This window comes from Carettochelys insculpta, chromosome 9 (genome assembly GCF_033958435.1).
Source record: "Carettochelys insculpta isolate YL-2023 chromosome 9, ASM3395843v1, whole genome shotgun sequence".
NCBI classification, from domain to species: Eukaryota; Metazoa; Chordata; order Testudines; family Carettochelyidae; genus Carettochelys; species Carettochelys insculpta.
This window is the reverse complement of record NC_134145.1, coordinates 32,673,576-32,696,689: the sequence shown is the minus strand read 5'-3', so window position 1 is coordinate 32,696,689 and position 23,114 is coordinate 32,673,576. Positions and strand designations below refer to the sequence as shown.

General features: G+C 40.2%; 1 protein-coding gene across 9 annotated transcripts in view; it reads left to right on the top strand.

The window, feature by feature from the left end:
- Positions 1-23,114, top strand: part of ZNF644 (zinc finger protein 644) — an 86,245-nt gene that overhangs the window by 7,131 nt on the left and 56,000 nt on the right. For all 9 annotated transcript variants that reach the window (XM_075002294.1, XM_075002290.1, XM_075002289.1 and 6 more), the window contains one exon: positions 21,538-21,583. The gene's annotated coding sequence lies outside the window, so the exon portion shown is untranslated. The remainder of the gene's footprint in view (positions 1-21,537; positions 21,584-23,114) is intronic.

Below are 23,114 nucleotides of genomic sequence, written 5' to 3'. Positions count from 1 at the left end.
TGTTATCTTTCTGCATTTAGCAACTCCTGTTTCCCTTACTCTGTTTAATCAGGTTGGCCTCAGTTGAGATGTTAAGTTGGCTATTGCTGTGTTTGAGTAGAGCTTTGAAAAATTGCAGAACCTAATAAAATGTATACAGGCTGTGTCTACACTACAAAAATAACTGCGAAGTTGCTTATTTGGAAGTCCAGCTGGGCCAAGTACAGCTTCAAAGTCAGCAACTTCGAAATATGGCACCACTCCATTCCTGAGAATGGAATAAGGACTTCGAAGTTGGGCTCCCGACTTCCAAGATAACTTCAAAGTAAGGGACAGAGAGAGAGCTGTGCTAGTCTATATTCTATCAAAATAAAAAAGCAGTCCAGTAGCACTTTGAAGACTAACAAAATAATTTATTAGGTGATGAGCACCCCCACTTTTTCAGGTCTGTCCCATGACAGCTCATCACCTAATAAATTATTTTGTTAGTCTTCAAAGTGCTACTGGGCTGCTTTTTTGTTTTCAAAGTAAGGGAAAATACGTGTAGAGTCTCTGCTGGCTACTTCGATGTAGTGCTTAACTTCGAAGTTAACTTTGAAGTTAGTTCCTAGTGTAGATGCACCCCTAGTATATTTTGTAAAAACATTGCACTGAAGCTGACAAATTCTAAATTTGTTTTGAAAACTGTCTTTTGTGGAATGAAAAACAAATTAGTAGATAGAGCACTGAGCAAGAGACTTCTATTTTAACCAATTCCCTGAAATAGAAAAAAGAAGGCATTGGTAAATTAGCCAAGGTTTTTTATTTTAAGAAAAAAAAAGTTTGGGTTGGAGATAGTCTTAGAAATATAGGATTTGAAGGGACCTGATGAAGTAATCCCTAGTCCACTATTCTACACTGTGACAGGATTAGATAAACCTAAACCATCCCTAAAATGTGTTCGTCTAATCTACTCTTAGAAACCTCCCATGATAGGAATTCCACAGCCTCCCTAAGTTGTGGTGCTTAACTATCCTTATAGTATCCTTATAGTTAGGAAAAACTTTGATATCTAATCTGAGCCGTCTTGCTGCAAACTTAGCCAGTGACTACTTGTCCTACCCTTGGTGAACCTGTGTCAATCACTTTCCTCTTTATCACCAACTGTTTATGTATTTGAAAGACTGTTATCGCATCCTATCTTCAGCAGTGTTCCCCGTAAGTTGTGCACTTTGACGGCTACCCAGGGGAGATTCAAATGCTGCCCAGCTAATTATTAGAATGCCCATAGCCAGCACCCTGTGTTTCTACTGATTGTGCTTGTCCGCACATGCCTCAGTGTACATAAGAAAATGTATTTCAAACATGTATGAACAGAATTAGAAGAAACATTGCTCTTCAGAGTTTTCTTTCTAAACATGCCTATTTCTTTGCACTTTCCTCATATGGCCTATTTACTAAACCTCTTACTATTTTTATTGCTTTCGTATGGATGGCCAAGATTTTCACCTAAAGTGGGGTGCTCCAAAGTGTTTCTCCCCGAGGCATCACCAGTGCCGAACAGAGCAGAATAGTTATTTCTCTTGCCTTACATCTGACACTTTTATTAATACATTTCAGTACAAGTCATTAATGAAACTACTGGAATAGGACTAGACCTAGCATGACCTCCAATAGACACCAATTGATAAGTCCTTCCAGTTTTTTAGTGAATTACTGAAAAGTACTCATAGTGCTCAGTTGGCTGAAACACTAACCTTCAGTTTCCTATATAATACTGGGCATCAAAATTTATCTACTGATTTCCTGCTTAAAACTCAAATCTTGAGGTGGTGGTTGTTTCCACAGGATCTATCTCCCTTAACTGGAATTCTGATATCCAGCAACATCCCTCAGATGTGGCTGCTGTCAGCCACTGTCTGCCGGGAGCCAGGGCTGGCAGCTGCAGGCAGCTGGGACCCACAGGCGTCGGGGAGTTGGGGCCAGCGGGTGCAAACAGCCACAGGGAGCCAGGACCTGGGGGTGGTAGAGAGCCAGAAGGCTAGCAGCTGCTGAAATCCAGGGGTCAGTGGGGAGCCAGCTGTGGGACTCTGGGCTGGTAGAAGATGACTTTCCCTCATTTGGAAACTTCTCTTATCTGGCTTGGGTCAGGTCCCCATGATACCAGATAAGAGAGATTCAACCTGTACTCTGCCCAAGTGATGGGTATAAAATGAGGTTTGCAGCCCAAATCTTGCATGGTCAGTCTCTGAAGTTTAGATGATGGGTCTGTAGCCAGGAGGAGGGACTCTGCTCTATACTTTCTTTGTGGGCAGCGGTCAGATTTAAATTAATTTAACACCCCTACTGGAGTAATAGCTTGCATGTCAAAGGGATAGTTATCTCAACCTGATCTCCCAAGAAGAAAAGTGGCTGCAACCTTCCATAATAGGAATACTGTTCATACATTTTTTTAAAAGTCAAATTGGTGTGGGGGAGATTGAGAAAGCTGATTCGTCTTGTGTGCTCTCTTAGCTCTGCCCTAGTATGGTAGGCTTAAAAATTTTGATGGCATGTCTGCCTGCTAGATTGACGGGCAGTGATCAATCCAGCACTGGTCAATTTTTCACATTTGCAGGTTGAACCTCTCTAATCAGGAACACTTGTCTGGCAAACTCTGTAATTGGGCATGGTTTTAGTTAGCCAGATGACCACTTATCGTAGGTGTGGCCAAGTTTCCCGTGGTTCCATAAAGTTTGTTTTTAAGAGCCCTGTAAGCAATTTAAGTGTTGGTAATGTAATAGAAAATACTGACCTCCCCATCATCCCGCACCGGTCAGGTCCCCAGGGTGCCAAACGAAAGAGGTTCAACCTGAATTATAGACACACTAAATGGATTGCTAAGCACTGCCCTATGGACTCAGTACTCCACTAGAATAAGAAGTGTAGGCAGAGTCAGCTGGAGAGCATCAGCTTTTGACTTACTATACAGTAAGTAGCTGAAGTTGTGTAAATTAGGTCAACAGCCTCTGGCAGTGTAGACTAGGCTTGAGGGTCTTGTGGAGGAAGCATTATTACAAGTTACTATTGAATCTTCCTTTCAATAAAGCTATGAGAACGTCCATGCAGCGTCTTAATGAGCTTTAGTTTATGCATATAAATGTCATGCTCTTGATTTGTCTTAACTTCTTGAATGTAGCCAAACCCTAAATGATTAAAATGTCTTATTTCTGAGCACTTCATATTAGAAACTAGAGAGAATTTGGACAAGTGGAACAAGTTGGCCAAGAAATTAGACAAACTATTGTGTCAGAAAGTATTAAGATGCATTATAGCTCAACTGAAGAATTGATGAGCTGTTTAAACGCTCCTTCAGTTAAATTGGCTTTTGATGTGGTTGTAAGTTCAGCTATTAAAACCTTGTTTTAAAAATAGTTCTGGCCTCTAACATGGGTTTTAACATTGAGTGACCAAACTGTTGGAAACAAGAAGTAGTCTTGTGGGACCTTATAGACTAACAGATATTTTGGAGCATAAGATTTTGTGGGCAAAGACACGCTTCATCAGATGCGTGAGTGGGAGTGGGTGGGGGGGTTTCAGAGGGATATTTAAAGAGTGGGGTCCCAGTAAGAGGGAGGGCCAGCACTGATAAGGTATATTCAGCAAGGTGGAAATGGCCCAGTATCAACAGTACTTATCAAAAGAGTAAAAAACAAGTCAGATCAGCCGGGGATGTGAGCCTTTGCAGAGTCTAATGGGGAGATATTAGCACCCAGAGCAAAGAAACTCCCTTTGTAAGCTGCAAGCCACTCCCAGTCTCTGTTTAAGCCATGGCTAATGGAATCAAATTTACAAATAAATTGCAGCTCAGAGATTTTTCTCTCCATTTGATTTTTAAATTTGTTTTGTTTCAGGACTCGCCCGTAAATCTGCCACTGAGTGTCCAGGGAGATTGAAGTGTTTGTTTTCTCTCTCTCTCTCTCTCATGCATCTGATGAAGCGGGTCTTTGCCCACAAAAACTTATGCTCCAAAATACCTGTTTGTCTATAAAGTGCCAGAAGACTTCTTGTTCTCGAAGCTACATACTAACACAGCTACCTCTCTGAAACTGTTCGAAAGTTGTTCAAGTGGAGCACTGTTTATACCTTGATATATCAACTTGGTTTCTAGCCCAGTGCAGATAGAGCTGGACAAATTTTAAAAGTTGTCAGTGTAGTGGCCACCTCTAGTTGAGCTTTTTCAAAAAGATGGTGATAGAATGAGGTACTAGTCTAAGGGTGGGCAATAATTTTTGATGGAGGGCACACCAAGATTTTGGTAAGTGGTAGGTGATGCACTCTTCCGTGGAAGGCGTGCAGTGACTGGGATGGTGGTTGGGTGCAGAAGGGAGCGCAAGGTAGGGTACTGGAGTGCAGGATAGGGTATGCAGTCCGAGAGGGAATTTGGTTGAAGGAGGGGGTTGTCACCTGGGGCAGGGGATTGGGGTATGGGGTCTGAGAGGATGTGGGTGCAGGAGAGGATTCTGGACTGGGGAAGAGGTGCAGGGAGGGAGTGCAGAGTCTGGCAAGGAGTTGGAATGTGGTGCTGGGAGGTGCTAGTCTAAGCAGCTCCTGGCCAGCAGCATACTCAGGCTACTTCTGTGCTTACCAGAGAAGAGCAATCACTCCAGGTCAATCTTCTGGGGTGCTGTTTTGCACATGCACAAAATGGCACATTCCAGGGTCAGTGTCAACCCTGAAACGCCTCCTGAGCCTCATGGTGTTAAGGAAGGTTGATGGGAGAAGCACGCCTGTTGACCTTCTGCTGTGAAGACAGGCATGGAAGTTGATGGCTGAATAGTTGATTTTTGGTATGCAATTGGCATACCAAAATTGCATAGCAGCTGTTGACTTTCAAGGTAAGTCTAGATGCAGCCTAAGGCAGGCTTCCCTGCCTGCCAGCAGCTCCAGCCCATTGGCTGTTCCAGGCAGCTCTCTGCACTCGGGGTGGGTAGGGCTTCACATGCTGCTCCAACCCTTGCAAATTTCTGTTCCTGGTGGCCAGAAACCAGCCAATGAGAGCTGTGAAATTGTGCTGCAGTGCTTCTGCCACCAGCCAGTAGAGCTGAAAGACTTTGCTGAGAGCAGGGGCAGCGTTTGAAGTTCTCCCCCATCTGCAGTTGTAAGTTTGGCTGTGAGCTGGATTCTGAAATAGCTTTGAGAGGAGCTGTTTCAAAAAGGTTTCCTTGTTGACTCAGACTAGGCTGTGTTTTGAAATTTGAACAAACTTTGTTGAGAGGTCTTTCCTTCACATTTGTTTATTGCTGCAGGGAAGATTTTCAGAGAGCTGCTACTTACAACCAAATCAAGGAACCCAATGTCTTGTTTTCCAAGTCAAATTTGTTTTGCTCAAATTCAGCATCACTTGAATGTCATCTAAGGAGAGCACTACTAATTCAAAGAGACTTGCGTCTTTTCTCTCTAGAGTTTTGTCTTTCATCTTAGGTGGAAGCGATAACTCGGTGGTTTGAGCATTGAGCATCCAAAACCCATGTTTGTGAGCTCAGTCCTCGAGGGGGCCATTTAGGGATCTGGGGCAAATAGATTTAAAAAAAAATCATCTCTCAAGGTCCCTTCCAGTTCTGTGAGGTAGATATATCTCCGTATTATTTATCCTCTGACAGATGCACAACTTGTTGGTAAACTGAGGGATGCATGCTTCTTGGAGCAATGCTAATTAATAGAATTGAAAAAGACACTTTAGCATTGGCTTCTCATCTAAATATTGTCAATTTTCAAGAAATTTTCAGGTGGCATAATAGTGCTCCAGGTGTACATTTTGTTTAAAAAAAAAAAAAAAAAAAAAAGGTTGTCCTGTCCTCTTATCGTCACTTCTTTGATTTACTGGAGAAGTTTTCTTATGTGGTTTCAGTTGGCTTTGAGAAATTAGTGAAGATGCCAAATTTACCAAGCCTATAAACATTTCATAGAATACTAGGACTGGAAGGGACCTCGAAAGGCCATCAAGTCCAGTCCTCTGCCCCAATGGCAGGACCAAGTACTGTCTAAACCATCCCTGATAGACATCTCTCTAACATATTCTTAAATATCTCCAACGATGGAGATTCCGCAACCTCCCTTGGCAATTTATTCCCGTTTGACCACCCTGACAGTTAGGAACTTTTTCCTAATATCCAACCTAAGCCTCCCTTGCTGCAGTTTAAGTCCATTGCATCTTGTTCTATCCTCAGAGGCCAAAAAGAACAAGTTTTCTCCCTCCTCCTTATGACACCCTTTTAGATACCTGAAAACCGCTATCATGTCTCCCCTCAATCTCCTCCTTTCCAAACTAAACAAGCCCAGTTCTTTCTTCTTCATAAGTCACATTCTCTAGACCTTTAATCATTCTTGTCACTCTTTTCTGGACTCTCTCTAATTTCTCCACATCTGTCTTGATCTGCAGTGCCCAGAACTGGACACAATACTCCAGCTGAGGCCTAACCAGCGCAGAGTAGAGTGGAAGAATGACTTCTCGTGTCTTGTTCGCGATACACCTGTTAATGCATCTCAGAATCATGTTTGCTTTTTTTTGCAACAGCATCACACTGTTGACTCATATTTAGCTTGTGGTCCACTATAACCCCTAGATCCCTTTCTGCTGTAGTCATTCCTAGACAGTCTCTCCCCATTATGTATGTGTGAAACTGATTGTTCCTTCCCAAGTGGACCACTTTGCATTTGTCCTCATTAAACTTCATCCCGTTTACCTCAGACCATTTCTCCAATTTATCCAGATCATTTTGAATTATGACCCTATCCTCCAAAGCAGTTGCAACCCCTACCAGCGTGGTATCATCTACAAACTTAATAAGCATACTTTCTATGCCAACATCTAAATCGTTGATGAAGATATTGAACAGTACTGGTCCTAACACAAACCCCTGCGGAAGCCCACTTGTTATACTTTTCCAGCAGGATTGAGAACTATTAAGAACTACTCTCTGAGTATGGTTGTCCAGCCAGTTATGCACCCACCTTATAGTAGCCTCATCTAAATTATATTTACGTAGTTTTTTTATAAGAATATCATGTGAGACCGTATCAAATGCTTTACTAAAGTCTAGGTATACCACATCTAACGCTTCTCCCCTATCCACAAGGCTCGTTATCCTATCAAAGAAAGCTATCAGATTAGTTTGACATGATTTGTTCTTTACAAATCCATGCTGGCTGTTCCCTATCCCCTTACCACCTTCCCAGTGCTTGCAGATGATTTCTTTAATTACCTGCTCCATTATCTTTCCTGGCACTGAAGTTAAGCTGACTGGCCTGTAGTTTCCTGGATTATTCTTATTCCCCTTTTTATAGATGGGCACTATATTTATCCTTTTCCAGTCTTCTGGAATCTCTACTGTCTCCCATGATTTTTCCAAAGATGATAGGTAAAGGCTCAGATACCTCCTCTATCAGCTCCTTGAGGATTCTAGGATGCATTTCATCTGGCCCTGGTGACTTGCAGACATCTAATTTTTCTAAGTGATTTTTAACTTGTTCTTTTTTTATTTCAGCTTCTAACCTACCCCTTTCCCACTAGCATTCACTGTGTTGGGCATTCCTTCATCAGACTTCTCAGTGAAGACCGAAACAAAGAAGTCATTAAGCATCTCTGCCGTTTCCAAGTTCCCTGTTACTGTTTCTCCCTCCTCACTGAGCAGTGGCCCGACCCTGTCCCTGGTCTTACTCTTGTTTCTAATATATATATCCTTAAGCTTTTCTTTGTTTTTTCCTTCACCATACTTACAGCTAGCATTAGGAGGCATTGAGGTTAAATAAATGGGAATTGTAAAGCTATACAAAACTGTTTCTGATTGACAAAGCAACTCACTCTCGGGTATAGTGTTGGAATTTTTATTTATTTATTTCAAGTCTTTACACACACACACACACACACACACACACACACACACACACACACACACACACACACACACACACACACACACACACACACACACACACACACACACACACACACACACACACACACAAAAAAGAACTGGAAGGGACCTTGGAAGGTCATCTAGTCCAGTCCCCTGCCCTCTTGGCAGGACCACGCACCATCCCTGACATCCGTTTCCCCAATCCCTACATGGCCTCCTCAGGATTGAACTCACAACCCTGGGTTTATCAGGCCAATGCTCAAACTACATTTCTGATGTGTTTAAATAGGAGGGATTAATTGTCTGAAACATTCTTTGAGCGTTTTGTATCCAGTATGACAGTGTTTGTTAACCAGGGGTATGTGTACCCTAAGGGGTGCACCATGGTCTTCCACATGGTACATCAACTTATCTAAATATTTGCCTACTTTTACAACAGACAGCATAAAAACACTAGAAAAGTCAGTCCAATCTAAAAGTTCATTCAGACAGTGGCTTGTTTCTACTGCTTCATATGCCTTACACTGAAATGTAAGTACAATATTTCTGTTCCAATTCATTTATTTGATAAGGTGGTAGAAACTCAGCAAGTTTTCAGTAGTAGTCTTCTGTGGTATTTTTGCATGTCTTTGTAAGTACGTAGTTTTTAAGTGATGTGTAACTTGGTATGTAAAACAAATCTGACTCCTGAAAAGGGTACAGTAACCTGGACAGGTTGAGCAGCACTTGGTTCAAGACCTCAGATTACCTTAGGAACATGTTTCTCAACCAGTGGTATGCGTACCCTTAGGGCTATGTGAGAGAAAGCTATATCTTGGTTGGACAAGGTGTTCTCGACCAGACAATGAAATATTTTCTACCTAAATAATTATTTATCGGGAGTCACTTTCCCTCTAGTTAAAAATCTATCATTGGGCTCTATTAAGAAATTAATTGGGTTATTCTGGGAACAGCTAAAATAAAGTGCAAAATGTATGATTTTTTCCCCCATATGTTCTCGATTTTCATCAATCTTAGCTAATGCAGATTTAAAACATTCTTCTAGCAAAATTCTTTTGGTGTCTGTTGATACCTTCCCATAATCTAATGAGTGACAAGCTTCTCTTTGCTTACTCGTTGAAGTGTTTCTCTCTAGATTGTCGTCTTGTAATATACCTTAGCCAGAAATATGTGGAAATTTGTCCATTGTCTGTCTATCTCGATGTTTTTTCTTAAAACATCCTGTGTAAATTTCACATCATGGGATGTTGTTATATATAAATTGGAAGCGAAATTTCAATTTTCTCACCTGAAAACTAGCTAATTAACAGGAGAAATGCAAGCTAATGTACACAGGGAAGGAAAAGTTATCAGAAACATATACTTGATAGAGGAAAGAAACCTGAGTTTGGATTCCTTGATTGGAAGAATTATTTTTAAGTGAAACAGAGAACACAATTACAGTGAAGACTCAGGAAAACACCTTGAGGTGAGCAAGAATGAGGTGCATGGCACATGCTGAAAAACTGGTTTAAAAAAACTTCTCTTTGAAACTTCAACAGAAATAAGACCAGATAAGATAAACCTAGAATGGTATGTATGTATGTGTGTATGTATGTATGTACTTAATTTTGATTAAATAAATCCAACTGACCTTTTTGATTTACTGTTCTGTAAATTTGAAAACAATAAAAAAAAAACAAACAAGCAAACAAAAAAAACTACAAACCCTTTGCTTTGGGGGTTAACATTTTTATTTCAGAAGTGACCCACAAAAGTGAAAAGTGGGCTTGTGACCTATTTGCTACTTTGATATACTAAAAGCATGCATATATTTTATTTAGTATTCACATCAGGTTTAGATTCCATAAGATCTGGGAGACTTGTGAAAATTATTCCATGAACCAATAGAGAGGAAGGAAATCTGACTTGAATAACTAAACTCTGAAGAAGTGAGTCTGTCTCACGAAAGTTCATCACCTAACAAATCATTTTGTTAGTCTTTAAAGTGCTACATGACTGCTGTTTTGTTTTAATGACTGATTCACTTTGGTGACTAACCTTTTGGATAAAAGGAAAGACTTGCACCCATTCAGTTATGATGATGAAGTGCTCAACACATTCTGACCATCTCCTGTAAAACTCAGGAAGACTAGATATTCCCAATTTTTTTTACAGTCAAAAACTATGTAGATTTCTTTATAAATGATAAAGAAGCAGAATTTATGTGAGGCCATTTAAAAGATCTTTTGCAGGCCATCTTTAAATGTTGATAGACCAGTGATAGTCTTTTATACAGAAATTTTTACTTTCTGTGTTTGTACAAAGCTGTTGTAATAATACTTTCCTCAGTCAAAAATTATGTGATAGTTGATTCTTGAGTTTACCCATTATCTGATGGAATTCTGGAACATTTACAGAAACAAACTTTGTATTTCCTCTGTAGAGGTAAAACTGAATTTGGACTGGCTTTTGCAGAAAGTTTCTGTGAAGAAATGAGTGAAAATTGAAGTCTTGGGGCACTCAGGAAGGTTAATCCAAAGTGACTGAAGTTGTGAATCTTTTTTTGTATTCACGTTGGTTAGTTCACAATTTATTTGTAAAATTTGTACAATTTAAAGTACACTAACATTTGTATCAACATTTTCATATGTGCAGCTAATCCACTTTCAAAATTCTTAAAAGGATATGAAGGTGAGGAGCTGACAATAGGCCTAATCTTTCTAATAAGAAGCAGTTCTGTAGCACCTCAGAGACTAAAAAATTTATAAGGTCATGAGCTTTTGGGGGTAAAACCTATTTCTTTAGATGACTGGAGTAAAAAAAATAGAATCCAGGGTTTATATAGCGGAGCAGGGGGCCCTAAAGAAGAAACAAAAGGGTTACTTGTCACTACAGGGACCATTCCTGCAGATATCCAGGAGGGGAAATTGCCCTTGTAATGCGTAAGATAGCTAAGATCTCTGTTCAGGTCCAGGTTAAATGTGTCAAATACATAAATTAATTCCACGTCTCCTGTTTGTAATCTTGTGGTAAAATAGTTTTGTTATAGAATGGCTACTTTAAAATCATTATTGAATGTCCAAGGAGGTTAAAGTATTCTCCTGTAGGTTATATTCCAATTCCTGGTGTTGAATTTGTTTCCATTCATCCTTTGGCACAGCATCTGTCCGGTTTGTCCAGTGTACATGGCGGAGGGGCATTGCTTGCACACAATGGCATACATCATATTACAGTAAACCCTTGATTTAGCGGACTTCAGAAATAATGGACGCTGTCTGCCAGCCTTCCCCCACCCAAAATAAATACTAGACTCACAAGAGTCACCAGGGTTGGAGGAATGGCTGAAGCTGGAGGGCCCACCGCAGTGGTTGGGGCCACCGGGGCCAGAATAGCTGGTGTTGGGGGGAGCTGCAACAGGGCACAGGAGCTCTCCTTCCCCTACCCCGTACGTATGGAGCATGCTGGCACCCAGCTACCGCTGCCTGTAATTGCGCTGAACAGCAGCCATGATGTTGGAGAATGCTGCCCACTGGCAGGCTGGGGATGGCTGTCCTCCACCTTTGCACAGGTGGCTCAGAGCTGGGGACTGAGGAGTCACAGTTCTGAGAGCTGCAGGAGGTGGAATGAGCCGTGCTGGCATTCAGCTCCTCTTGTGGTAGTTCAGAGAGGGAGTGGGAGGTGGAGGTGTGAGAGGAAGGATGGGGCAGGAGAGGGGAAGGGAGGAGGTGGGGCAGAGGACAGGAATGAATGATGAGCTGGGAAGGTCAGAGCATCATCATGCAGTGTAACCATGTGGATATAATGGACTTTTGGCATTAACAGACACCCCTTCCCCCCATTAGTCTGTTAAATATAGAGTTTACTGTAGTGGATCTGCAGGCATATGAGTCCCTGATGATATGGCTGATGTGGTTAGATCCTCTGGTGTCACTTGTATAGCAGTTCGGACTGGGTTGGCAGTGGGGTTTGTTGCAGAGAGAGGTTCTTGGATTAATGCTTCTGTGGTGTGGTGTGTGACTGATGGTGAGTGTTTCCCTAGGGTTGGGTGGCTGCCTGTAGGAGAGAACTGAGCTGTCACCAAAGGCTTGTGAGAGTGAGGGAGACTGCTCCAGTGTAGATTGTTAGGTTGTCAATGAATGGGTTGGAGGAGTTTAAGCTGGGGGCTGTAGGTGGTGTCTGATGATGCTCTGTTTTTCCTTTTTGGGCCTGTCATGAAGTATGGGTACTAGTGGCTCTGTCAGTCTGTTTCTTTACTTCCCCAGGTGGGTAGTTAATTGTTAAGAAGGCCTGATAAAGATCTTGTAGGTGTTTCCCTGTGTCAGTGGCATTGGAGTACATATGGTTATATCCTGGGGTGTGTCCTGGATGGAAGCTGGAGGTGGGTAGTGGTCAGTGGATTTCTGGTACTGAGTGGTGTTTGTGACCATTATTGATTTATATAGTAGTATCCAGGAAATGTATCTCTTGTGTAGAATGGTCCAGACTGAGAGGGATGGTGGAGTGGAAATTGTTGAAATCCATGTGAAATTCTTCAGAGATCTCCTTGCCATGGGTCCATATGATGATGTAATCAATGTAGCATAAGTAGAGGAAAGCAGGTAGGAGATGTGGGTCAGCTGTAAAAATGTTGGCACATTGTGGGGGCCATGTGGGTGCCCATAACAGTACTGCTGACTTGAAGGTATAAATTGTCCCCAAATCAGAAATAGTTGTGGATGAGGACAAAGTCACATAGCTCAGCCACCAGATATGATGTGGCATCATCAGGGATGGTGTTCTTGACAGATTGTAGTCCATCCTCATGTAGAATATTGATGTAAAGAGCTTCTACATCCATGGTGGCAAGGATAGTGTCTTCAGCAAGATTACTGATGTTCTGCAGTTACCCTGAGAAGTCACTGAAGTCTTGGAGATAGCTAGGAGTGCTGATATTGTAGGATTTGAGGAGAGAGTCAACATAGTAGGGTAATCCTGCTGTAAGGGTGCCAGTACCTGAGAAGATAGGACGTCCTGGGTTTCCAGTTTTATGAATCTTTGGTATCAGATAGAATATTCCTAGTGAGGGCTGGGGGGGGGGGGGCGGGGCAGGGGGAGTGTCTATGTGGATTTGTTCATGAGCTGAAGAAGGGAGTTTCTTGAAGTGGGTTTTACCCGCGAAAGCTCATGACCTAATAAATTTGTTAGTCTAAGGTACTACAGGACTACTTGTTATTCTGTAGTTTCACAAACAACATGGCTACGCCTCTGAGTCTATTCATCTTTCTGAATTATCATATTTAGAAGTCAAGTCTGCATGAGGTTACATAGGAGCTACATCTACACTACCCCCTTCTTTTTTGAAGGGGTATGATAATGAGGGAGTTTGGAAGATGGTGGCTGCGTGCGATTCAAAACCAAATAGGAAGAAGGGGCCTTCAGAGTCTGGGAGGTCCTTTAAAAAAGCCCCCATCTACACAGGTTGCGTGCGTTCCAGTTTCAAGAAGTGTGTAGCTGCCCTTATGCTAATGAGGCACGGCATATTCATGCAAGTGCCTCATTAGCATCTTCTGAACTCCCTCATTACCATGCCCCTTCCGAAAGAAAGGGGCTAGTGTAGACATAGCTATGTAATCTTAGGTTGTGGCTATGCTTCAGCCTGTGTTGGCAAAACTTAATGTTGCTCACGTGTGAATGTGCAGCTCCTGTGAGCAATACATGTTACACCAGCCTAAGTGCTTTTAAGCACAGCACTGTCAGCAGGAGAGCTTTTCCCATTGATGTAACTTATACACTAATGGAAATGTTGGCATAAAAAGACCCAAGAGAGTTCCCACCCATTGGCATAAAGCGTCTTCACCAGACTTGCTGCAGCAGCACAGCTGTAGAGCTGGATGCATAGACATGATCCTAATTACAATTTTTAATTTCCTGCCCCTTAATTGCCAGTATTCTTTAAAAGATAAAATAATAGCCAAAGATTACATGCGTTTTGTAATTAAAATAGTTACCTCACTGAAGATACCATCGTTATCATAAGGGAGAGGTTTACTTAAGCCTCCCTATTTCTTCTCCAGCTTCAGTTTGTTGTTTCCATTGTATTAGCATGCATATATATACTGGATTAGTAAACTGTTAATATCTTCAATCTCAAATCATTTCCAGTCTGCTATGCCATGTTCTCTTTGCACCACTTTGGATTGCTATGGGTGTAGTTTATCTAATGGTCAGTTCTTGCTGTAGTAGTGCTGTGATGCTCATATATAAACTGGTATGTTAAAAATGTTTCCTCATAATAAACAAGTACATTTAATTAAAGATTCTTAGTAGCTTACTTTTCCAGGCCTTTGCTGTCCTTCAGGTATTCTGATGTTTGGAGACAGAGTGGTTATATAAGGACCTAAAAATATAGAAAGATAATATACACAGTTTACATTACAGCTGTACTGAATTATGTTTACGTTGTAGCAGTGTCTTCGACTTGAAATTCCAGCAGTGTAGTTCACATTTTCAAAAGGTTTTTTTGCTATATTTTTGCAGGTCATAGATTTAAGATAAGTTATATTGCTGTAATTCTCTTGCAGTTTTGACTAGGAGAATGCAAACTGGTTCACAAAATGTAGACTTCTATTGACTCATAATTTTTTACATGTGAAATACAGGTACGTAGTATGTAGTTAGGAACACTATTAAGAACGTACATTAGGTTTCAAAAGGTTATGTAGAAGGAAGGTAGCTTACTGTCCATAGCTGGAGAGACAGTGTCTTTTAAGCAGTTGCCATCTTTGTGTTTAAACAGAGATTGCAGCAAGAAGTGTTTGGAATTGGCACAGTATTAGAAATGAAAAGAAAATGGCTACTAGAAATTGCTGCTGCTACAGCAAGAACATGGCTTGACTCCTAAAATACAGTTTTCATATATAATTTGAAAGGTCTTATAAAGCCTCACTTTCAAGAAAACAGATGCTTAATGGGAATGTGTATTCCCATATAGTTATTTATAAATATTTTGTCAGTAGAATTTTATTTTATAATCACATTTCTGTAAGTGGATTATTCTTTCAGAGTTCAGATTCTTACCTGTTTAATGCTATTTGCCTGTTCCAAATATAACTTTAGTAAATCATTCATTCTTTGTAGAAAAGCGGTTATTTCTAGATTCACATAGTAAAATGACAGATTAAGACAGCATCCCAAAAAAGGCTTTTCAGCAACCAGAAAAAACCCAAATCTGTATTTGGTACCTAGAAATATAACCCTCCTTTGCCAGAAATGTCCCATCAGTGGGTTTTAGTCCAGCAAAGGTGTCATTTTGAAAATGAAACCATGTAAAATTGTTCAGTGGATTTTTTTTTTAAAGCTAGATTCTGCAGCTAAATCTCAGGTAGAACCCTTCATGTTGTTTTGCAAAGTTGGAACAGAGTGGATTGCAATATATTATATAAGAACATAGTGAAAGTGTAGTTCATGATGATGAAATAGCTGTTCTTAAACTATTGTAATTAAAATGTATTTTCCCTTTGCTGGAAAAATGAAATAATTTTGTTGGCTTGTATGCCTCATAGTTCGTGAAATGAAAAAGTTATGTATAACTGACTTACTCACTTTTGTTTTTAAAAAACAAAACATGAATCATGAAATACTCAAATCAAAACTCCCCCCTCCCCCAATGGAATCCTAGGCAAGAGCATGTGAGAAAAGGGTATTGTCTTTTTAAGGGACTGCTTGTAGCCTACCAGCTGCAGCCTGGGGAAAATTAATAACTCTCTGCCCCACCCTAGCAGTTCAGTTATTCAAAGTCTGAGAAGGAAACTGAGCAAGAATGAGTAGAGTGGGCAGCAGCAGAGGTCAGACCTTTCCACATTCACTGTGGCAGCCAGAGGGAAGCAGAACAAAGCAGCAACCTCTGTTGCATTCCATTGACATCTTTGAAGCCAGCTGGTCTGCTCCAATTTGCTACCTAAAGCCACTCTAGCCATGCTGTATTGCTGGTGGTGACCACGGGGTGGGGGGTGCAGGGGATTTTAAATCACTTGGGGCAGCAGATGGGGCCAGGGTATGTGTGAATTGAGGGTGTGTGCAGACCTCCCCCCACCAACACCACCAAGTCATGCCCCAAGGGAATGTTGACTGGCTTCGGGCCTTAGATAAATTGAGACCACTGCTATAGTGGAAGCAACACGTGGATTGGCATGGAATGGAGAGAGAGAGAGACTTGCATTGTGTTTTGAGTTAGCGTTCCTTGTTCAAGAGAATGGGTCCCTTCATCCATATATCCATGAGACAGCTAGTTTACTTTGTCAAGATAACAAAGGTTAAACTCAGGCTGTGTCTACACTAGATATGGAAGTTGACTGCCGATACACAACTTCAGATAAAATCAACTTATTGGCAGTTGACTTTGATGTCTGTCTACATGGAGGGAGGTTGATGGGAGTATTTCTCCCATCAACCTTCCTTATTCCTCGCCTCTCATGAGGAGTTCTGAGGTCAACTTTGGCCCCTGAAAGCATTGTTTCACCTGCACACAAAACAAAACCCCAGAAGATAGACCCTAAGCGGGTCTATCTTCCACGTTCTGTGGCTGTAGGCTTAGATAACTAAGGCTGAAAAATGTACAGTCAATTATCGGTGTGATAGCTCTAGTCTGTAACTTAAGATGATGGGGAGAAGGTAGATTCAAAGCATTGGAATGCATTGTTTCTTGTGTCTTTGATGTAATCCTATTGAATAGTGTAGCTTAGTATTAGAGAGACCAGATGTCAACAGAGAGAGGTAGCAAACATGTTTTAATTTAATAGATACTGTGTGGAGTATTAGCACCAATTATTGTAAATTTCCTTTTGTAGAGCAAGTAAACTTCCAAGTAACAAATACACATGTAATCTGTTAAGGGTGTGAAGCCCAAAAATGTTTTTAAAACATCGCCAGTTTCATGTGTATACTTAACTGTTCAGTCATCTACTTATTCATTGTTTTAACTGTATACAGCCCAGCTTTTAAAAAAAGCATTTGACTGCTGTTCTCTTGCCTTCCCCACCCTAATAGAATCTTCTTAAAGTTCAGTATTTGTTTAGAGATGGGAAGGATAAAACAAAATTTTCTCTTTTTTAATTCTAAACTCTGTGTGTGCATCCATCCAAGAGTCTACGGTGTGTTATGTTTCTTTCTGATGTGAGGCAGGGCTCATTTAATCATATTACTAGCAGTTTATAAGTTTTTGAAATAAATATCCTTACCTGTAAGTATCTTAATTGGTAAATTGACATGTTCTGTTATCTTTTCACTCCTCATTTTAGCTCTTTTAGCTCTCTAACTCTTTCCCCCCCCCCCCCCCCCCAGAATTCTTCACTGCTTTGTTTTCCTTTGTGACATGTGTGGACTTGTAATCTGTTTGTCTGAACTATATAGACCATGAAGTTGGGTGCTGGTGTTCGTTTTTCCTTTATTGTATTTAGTATCAGTTCCATTTGTTTCCTGTGCTTTTCAAGCATTTCTTGAAAATGCCTCACTTTCTGTTAAGACTGTCAGCAAAGTAAAACCTTCTCTAAGACCAGAAAATGCAGATTACACAGTTCCCCAAAACTGCAGAGACTTATCTATATACTATGAAAACAAAACAGTTGTTACTATGATTTCTTTAATTAGGGTGATTAGACAAAGGAATAAATACAACTCCTCTGAGGTTAGTTGTTTTTTTTTTTTTCCCCAGACTCAAAAGTTTATATGACTAGCAAAATCTGGCAGGCGACTCAGGCAGATCTAAACTTATATGCTTTAGTGGAGACGCTACCCAGGCTGACAGGAGGTTGTCTTTCATTGCCATAGCTGACATTGTGCTTTCTTCATTGGAAGATAGGTTTGGATTACTTTCTCACTCAGGGGGTTGGATTTTTCATACCCTGAGTGACATAGGTATAACAATATAAGGTTTTAGTGTTGATCAGGTCTACACTAAATCAAAGCAGCAGAAACGTAGCACTTAAAGACTAACAAAATGATTTATTTGGTGATGAGCTTTCATGGGACAGACCCACTTCATCAGATCAAGTAGGTCTGTCCCATGAAAGCTCATCACTGAATAAATCATTTCGAAGTGATATGTTTCTGCTGCTTTGTTTTGTTGGAGCACAGACTAACATGGCTACTTCTCTATTACAGGTCTACACTGATTTCTTCCCTTATAAGTTGTCTTGAGAAAGCATAGAGGCCTCTGGGGAAAATGATCAATAAAAATACAATTTTAGCTCCTGATACTGCAAATACTCTTGTGCATGTGCTTAACTTTAAGCTCAAATAGCCCAATTTGGAGTCAATGTGCTTATTGTTTAATAAAGTTACATATCCACTTTGCATTTGCAGGATCAGAGTTTTAATTTTCAGTATTTTGTTTTGCCTCTAGCAGTGCTGTAGTTGACTCATGGTATTTAAATGAAAAAGCATTTTATAATTAATGGTGGTATTATAAAACCTGTTAGTTTTACAAAGCATCTACCTGGTTTAAATCAGTGTTTAAAAAGTAATGTGTTCAAATCATGGTGTAAATCTGTGATTTTAAGTTGTTCCACCCTGTGTGCTAGTTTTTTCCTCTTGAGTATCAGGTGTGAATAAAGTAATTTCAAACTCTTATCTGGAACCATAAAGATCATCCAGGGTCATTTCCTAGGCAAGCATTTTAAGAGAGCAGGAAGCTATGCACGTCATGCAGTGCTAGTTAGCCTTGCTGATCCCCTACTCGGGTGATTGCAATCTGATGAGTACTCATAACTCAGCAGCTGAGTCAGCTGTAGTAACTGATTCAGAGATGACTGGCCTCTGATAAGTGCTGCTTTCTCAACTCATTTTAAAGGCAATTTCATAAATGTAAAGAGAAGTACCTTTATTGAGATAATTACACACTTAGTGGTCCTGGGTAGGGAAACTGGGAGTTAGGTAGTACTCTTCTAGTGTGCACACACTGTTCTTTCCCCTAATCCTTCTGACCTTATGTGCTTAAGGTCTTCAGATTTCTTTTGAGATCATAAGACTCTAAGTCATGAGGGTTTTACAAGTGGAAGTCAAAAGTAAACATGGTGAAATCTTTACCTTCTAACAACTTTTTTTACTTGCATTTCTCTAATTGTAATCTTGCAGTGGGAGCATCCCATTATGTGTAAATGTCCTGCCTTACCAGGCAGGACTTGTAGACTCCAGAAAGTGCCTGAGATGGGTCCAACACTTGTAACTCTTTTGCTGACATAACACTGATATGCTGTGCTGGCAAAGTTCTCCTTGTTCGGAGAAAGGATAAGCACAGTTTAATCAGTGTAAACTATTACTTACTGTGAGCTACCCCCTTCTTACAAGTGAAATAAGCTGTGCTGGGAAAAGTTCAGTTTTATAGTATAACTTTGTGCTCAGGATTTTTGACAGTTCAGGTGCGTTAGTTGGAATCATAATTTATCATACAACAATCAATATAATCCAGAAAAAGTTTGCAGTATATACCTAGGATCAGCAGTTGCAAATATCCCAGGTGGATACAGCGGTATATTCCTTAGCAAATGACAGTTCATTTGGAAAAGGGCTCTTTCCTAATGGAGTAAACAGAAATGAAGATAGCTGATTCAATCAGGGGAAGAAAAAAAGTGTTGACAGAAGCATTGCAAGCTTCTATTTAACCAATGTATATTCCTCATAGTCTTTACACAGTCCACAATAGCATAGTCCAGTTCTTCTCAAAACTTGGTAACATGAAATAGATCTCAGAGAGATTTGTGAATTGCCATGCCTTCCATTCATGGTTACGTGGACACTTCTCTTTCCACTGCCATCTTATCAAAGAGAAACTGTGATTTGTGGAAGGAGGTAGATGGGCTGTGTCTACACTAGGAAATAAACTTGAATTTATTAAATTCGATGGTGAGTGTCCATGCATTTAGAAAGTTGACATGGTGTGACCCCGTCACCTTTGCTAAGTTCAACTGTGTCTGCAGTACATTGTAGGTACCTGTCCCACAATTCCTGCACCCCTGTTGCATTCTGGATTTCTGTGCCACTGTTATGGGGGGGAAAATGCATTGCAAGTGGTTGTGGGTGTCTCATGTCATAATCCCACAGTGCATTCTGTGTAGCAGCAACTTTGAAGGGAGTGCATGCCAGAACTTTGAAGTTTGGCACTTGGAAGTTGCCATGGGGAAGAATTAGCCTAATGAAGTGCTGCATATTCACCACAGCTCTTCATTAGTAATCTCCCATTACCCTGATTCTCATGCCCCCTTCAAAGTTGGGGGCAAGTGTAGACAAAACCATAGAGTCCCCACTTAAGAATTTCTGCCGTAAGTAGTGTTTATTGTAATCCCAGTGCTTGCCCTCGCACTTGGTATTTTAAATTTCATCACATTTATACTACTCTGCCATTCTAGATTATCCAGACTCTTTTTGTATTGTATTCTGGTGCTTCCCAACTCTGTCATCAGCAAAGTCCATTAACAGGCTCTCACTTTTTAATTAATGATACTATGACAAAGTGTTAAATAAGATCAGTCTCAAAACTGATCCTTGCAGAACCCCATAAGGAACCACCCTCCACCCCAGCAGCTCTCCTTTAGACACAACTTGTCTCTTTCACTTTAGCCAGTTCATTTCCCGTCTTAAAATTCTTGGAATTACTGTAGTAATCCACATCTCCCATTTAACTAATTATATCCCAGGTGGTACTACATCAGAGGCTTTTCTGAAATCCAGATTTGATTGTATGTGATGCATTTCTGTCTAAAAGTCCAATCTTTTCAAAGAAAGATCTCAAGCTGATTTGGCTTGATCTGTCTTTGATAAATTCATGTTGCATCTCATCCTGTTTTTCCATTTACATCTGGGTATTGAACATATTCTTTCAGTTAGCTGCTAGCTACAATCAAGGAAAGTAGCTTAGCAAGCTCTGAAGATGTTATCAGGGAGTTTCCCCTGATTTATAAAATGATTTTCCTGCTCTGCTTACTCAATTCACCCAAGCAATAACTTGTGTAAGTTTTTGTTACTGCATTAAGTATGGTAGGCCTATACACATGGTCCGTTTTATTATAATAATAGTTACCCTCTTACCTTCCTATCTGTGCATGTGAAAAGGAAAGTGACTTGGAGTTTTGTTCCTTACAACTTGGGGCAAGATAAAATACTTGGTTGCAGTTACACTACAGTACTCTTACATTACAGTGCTCTGTCAACAGCAATCGCTGTTGGAAGAGATTACCTGACAAAGCTTCTGTCGACAGTGTGTGGCCACACTCTGAAATAAGGATCGAAAGAGTCATCCCCTCTATTGACAGAGCAGCTCCGCTAACCGGTTGCTCTTTGGACAGAACCTGGAAGCTCAGCAGAGAGGGCTGTCCATTGTTCTGGGTGCCCTATCTGTCGAGAGAAGGCCCCACAGAATGCAGAATGTCCACATAGCTTTTTTTTTTTTTTTTTGCTGACAGAATCTGTTGACAGCAGCGTAATGCCTCATGGCCGAGAGGCAGAACGCTGCCAGCAAAAGTGCTGAAACGCATTTTGTGTGTGTGCTCCCCAAGTTTTGTTGACAAAACCGGGGTTTTGTTGGCAAAACTTGCTAGGATAACTGTAGCCCTAGTGTGTATGAATGTTGCACTTGGTGCTTTGCTTATATCTCATCAAAAGATTGCAGTGTCCTGAGCAGGATGGTGGTACTAAGATTAATAGATTTTTTTATTTATTATTTTTGCAGGCTTGTTTTAAATCAGACCTTGCAGCTTGATACAAATTAAACAAAGGTAAGTAGAAAACCAGCTTATAAAAATGGCATGTGGCACATGTTTTTATCTGTTAACACTTTCTTATAAATAACTAGAAACACTGGTTTTCAGAAATTGGAATAAATTAAGTTAGAGTGAATCTTTACTTGTTTTAATAGCTAATATTTTCTCTCTTAATATCTAAACATGAAATTCTTGTGGTGGTTTGTGTTTACTGCTTGTGTGTTTGACATGATAGCACATCTGTCAATAAATGATCCATGCCTGAGAAAGTAACCCACATTTGTGCTAGCTGTGGAGAGTCAAAAACAGTGAAGACATCGTATGGATTCTTATATGCAAATTGAACACATGATCGTGAAAGGTGGAAAATGTAGTTTGTTGTGCTGCTCAAGTATTTAGACTTTTATTTTGGATTCAATTCAGTTCATAGCTATTTCAACTGGTACAAAAAAATTGTGAATGATCACCAGAATGTTTAACGTTTTACACAATGAAATGCAAGAGGACATGAGGTTTACCTATATTCTTCGGTTTTCCTGTCCTCAGGAACTGTATCAGATGGCATGAGACTGACTGACTGACTAGCTAGTAAAGACATTACTATAAAACATTGAATAGTAACAGAGAGGAAGCCGTGCTAGTCTATACACTATCAAAACAAAAAGCAATCAAGTAGCACTTTAAAGACTAGCAAAATAGTTTATAGTCAAGTGCTACTTGACTGCTTTTTGTTTCTATAAAACATTGGAATTCTTCAGAGTATTACGTGGGTGTTCTCAGGTAACTGCAAAATATATGTTCTGTAGGAGAATTTTTTTTTCATTGCCGCATTTTCAGAAAGGAATAATACACAATATTTTCAGATCAAAGAAATTGTAGTGGAAACTGTATTTAGTCCTCTCCTTATTGCTTGACATGTTTGCGGAGGACTTCAGACTGTTTCTGTAGTCAGAAACTTGTTTTTCTCTTCCATTAAAGCTTATTAAACAATTTTAACTTTAAAGAAGAAAGAATTCATATAGATCTTTTTAAATCTCTTTTGGTTATCAGTGAGCATTCCTTTAGACATTTTTAGGTGCATAGGAGTTTTCAGCCAAAGGTGTCCTCACCAGCATTAAGTTCTTGCTGGAGTGTTGCCCTGGCTTCTGAAACTGACCAGTGGCCTGATATGAAATCTTGCAGGGGCAGGATTAAGGGACTGAATAGGTGAGTCTCTGAGGCAGTGGAGTTGCATGCTAGGAGGTGGTCCAAGATTCATGTTAGAGAGAGTTTTGTTTTTTTTTTTACCTAGGGTCATTTGTTTTCTGAAACATGATGCAATGAAATGGTGCTTCACAGTGAGCCGTTTCTGACTATGCTATACCTAGTCCATAGAGAGCTATTTGTTTCAAACACAAATTTATAAAATCAAGATTAGGGAAAATGTTCTCGGTGGTAATGAAATAAAATGTGAGTATCTATAATTTTAAATATTCTAGACTACTACTTCTCCTACTTTGCATTTCTCAAGGAACTTCTTGTGCTTATGATGGCATTGTATGTATAG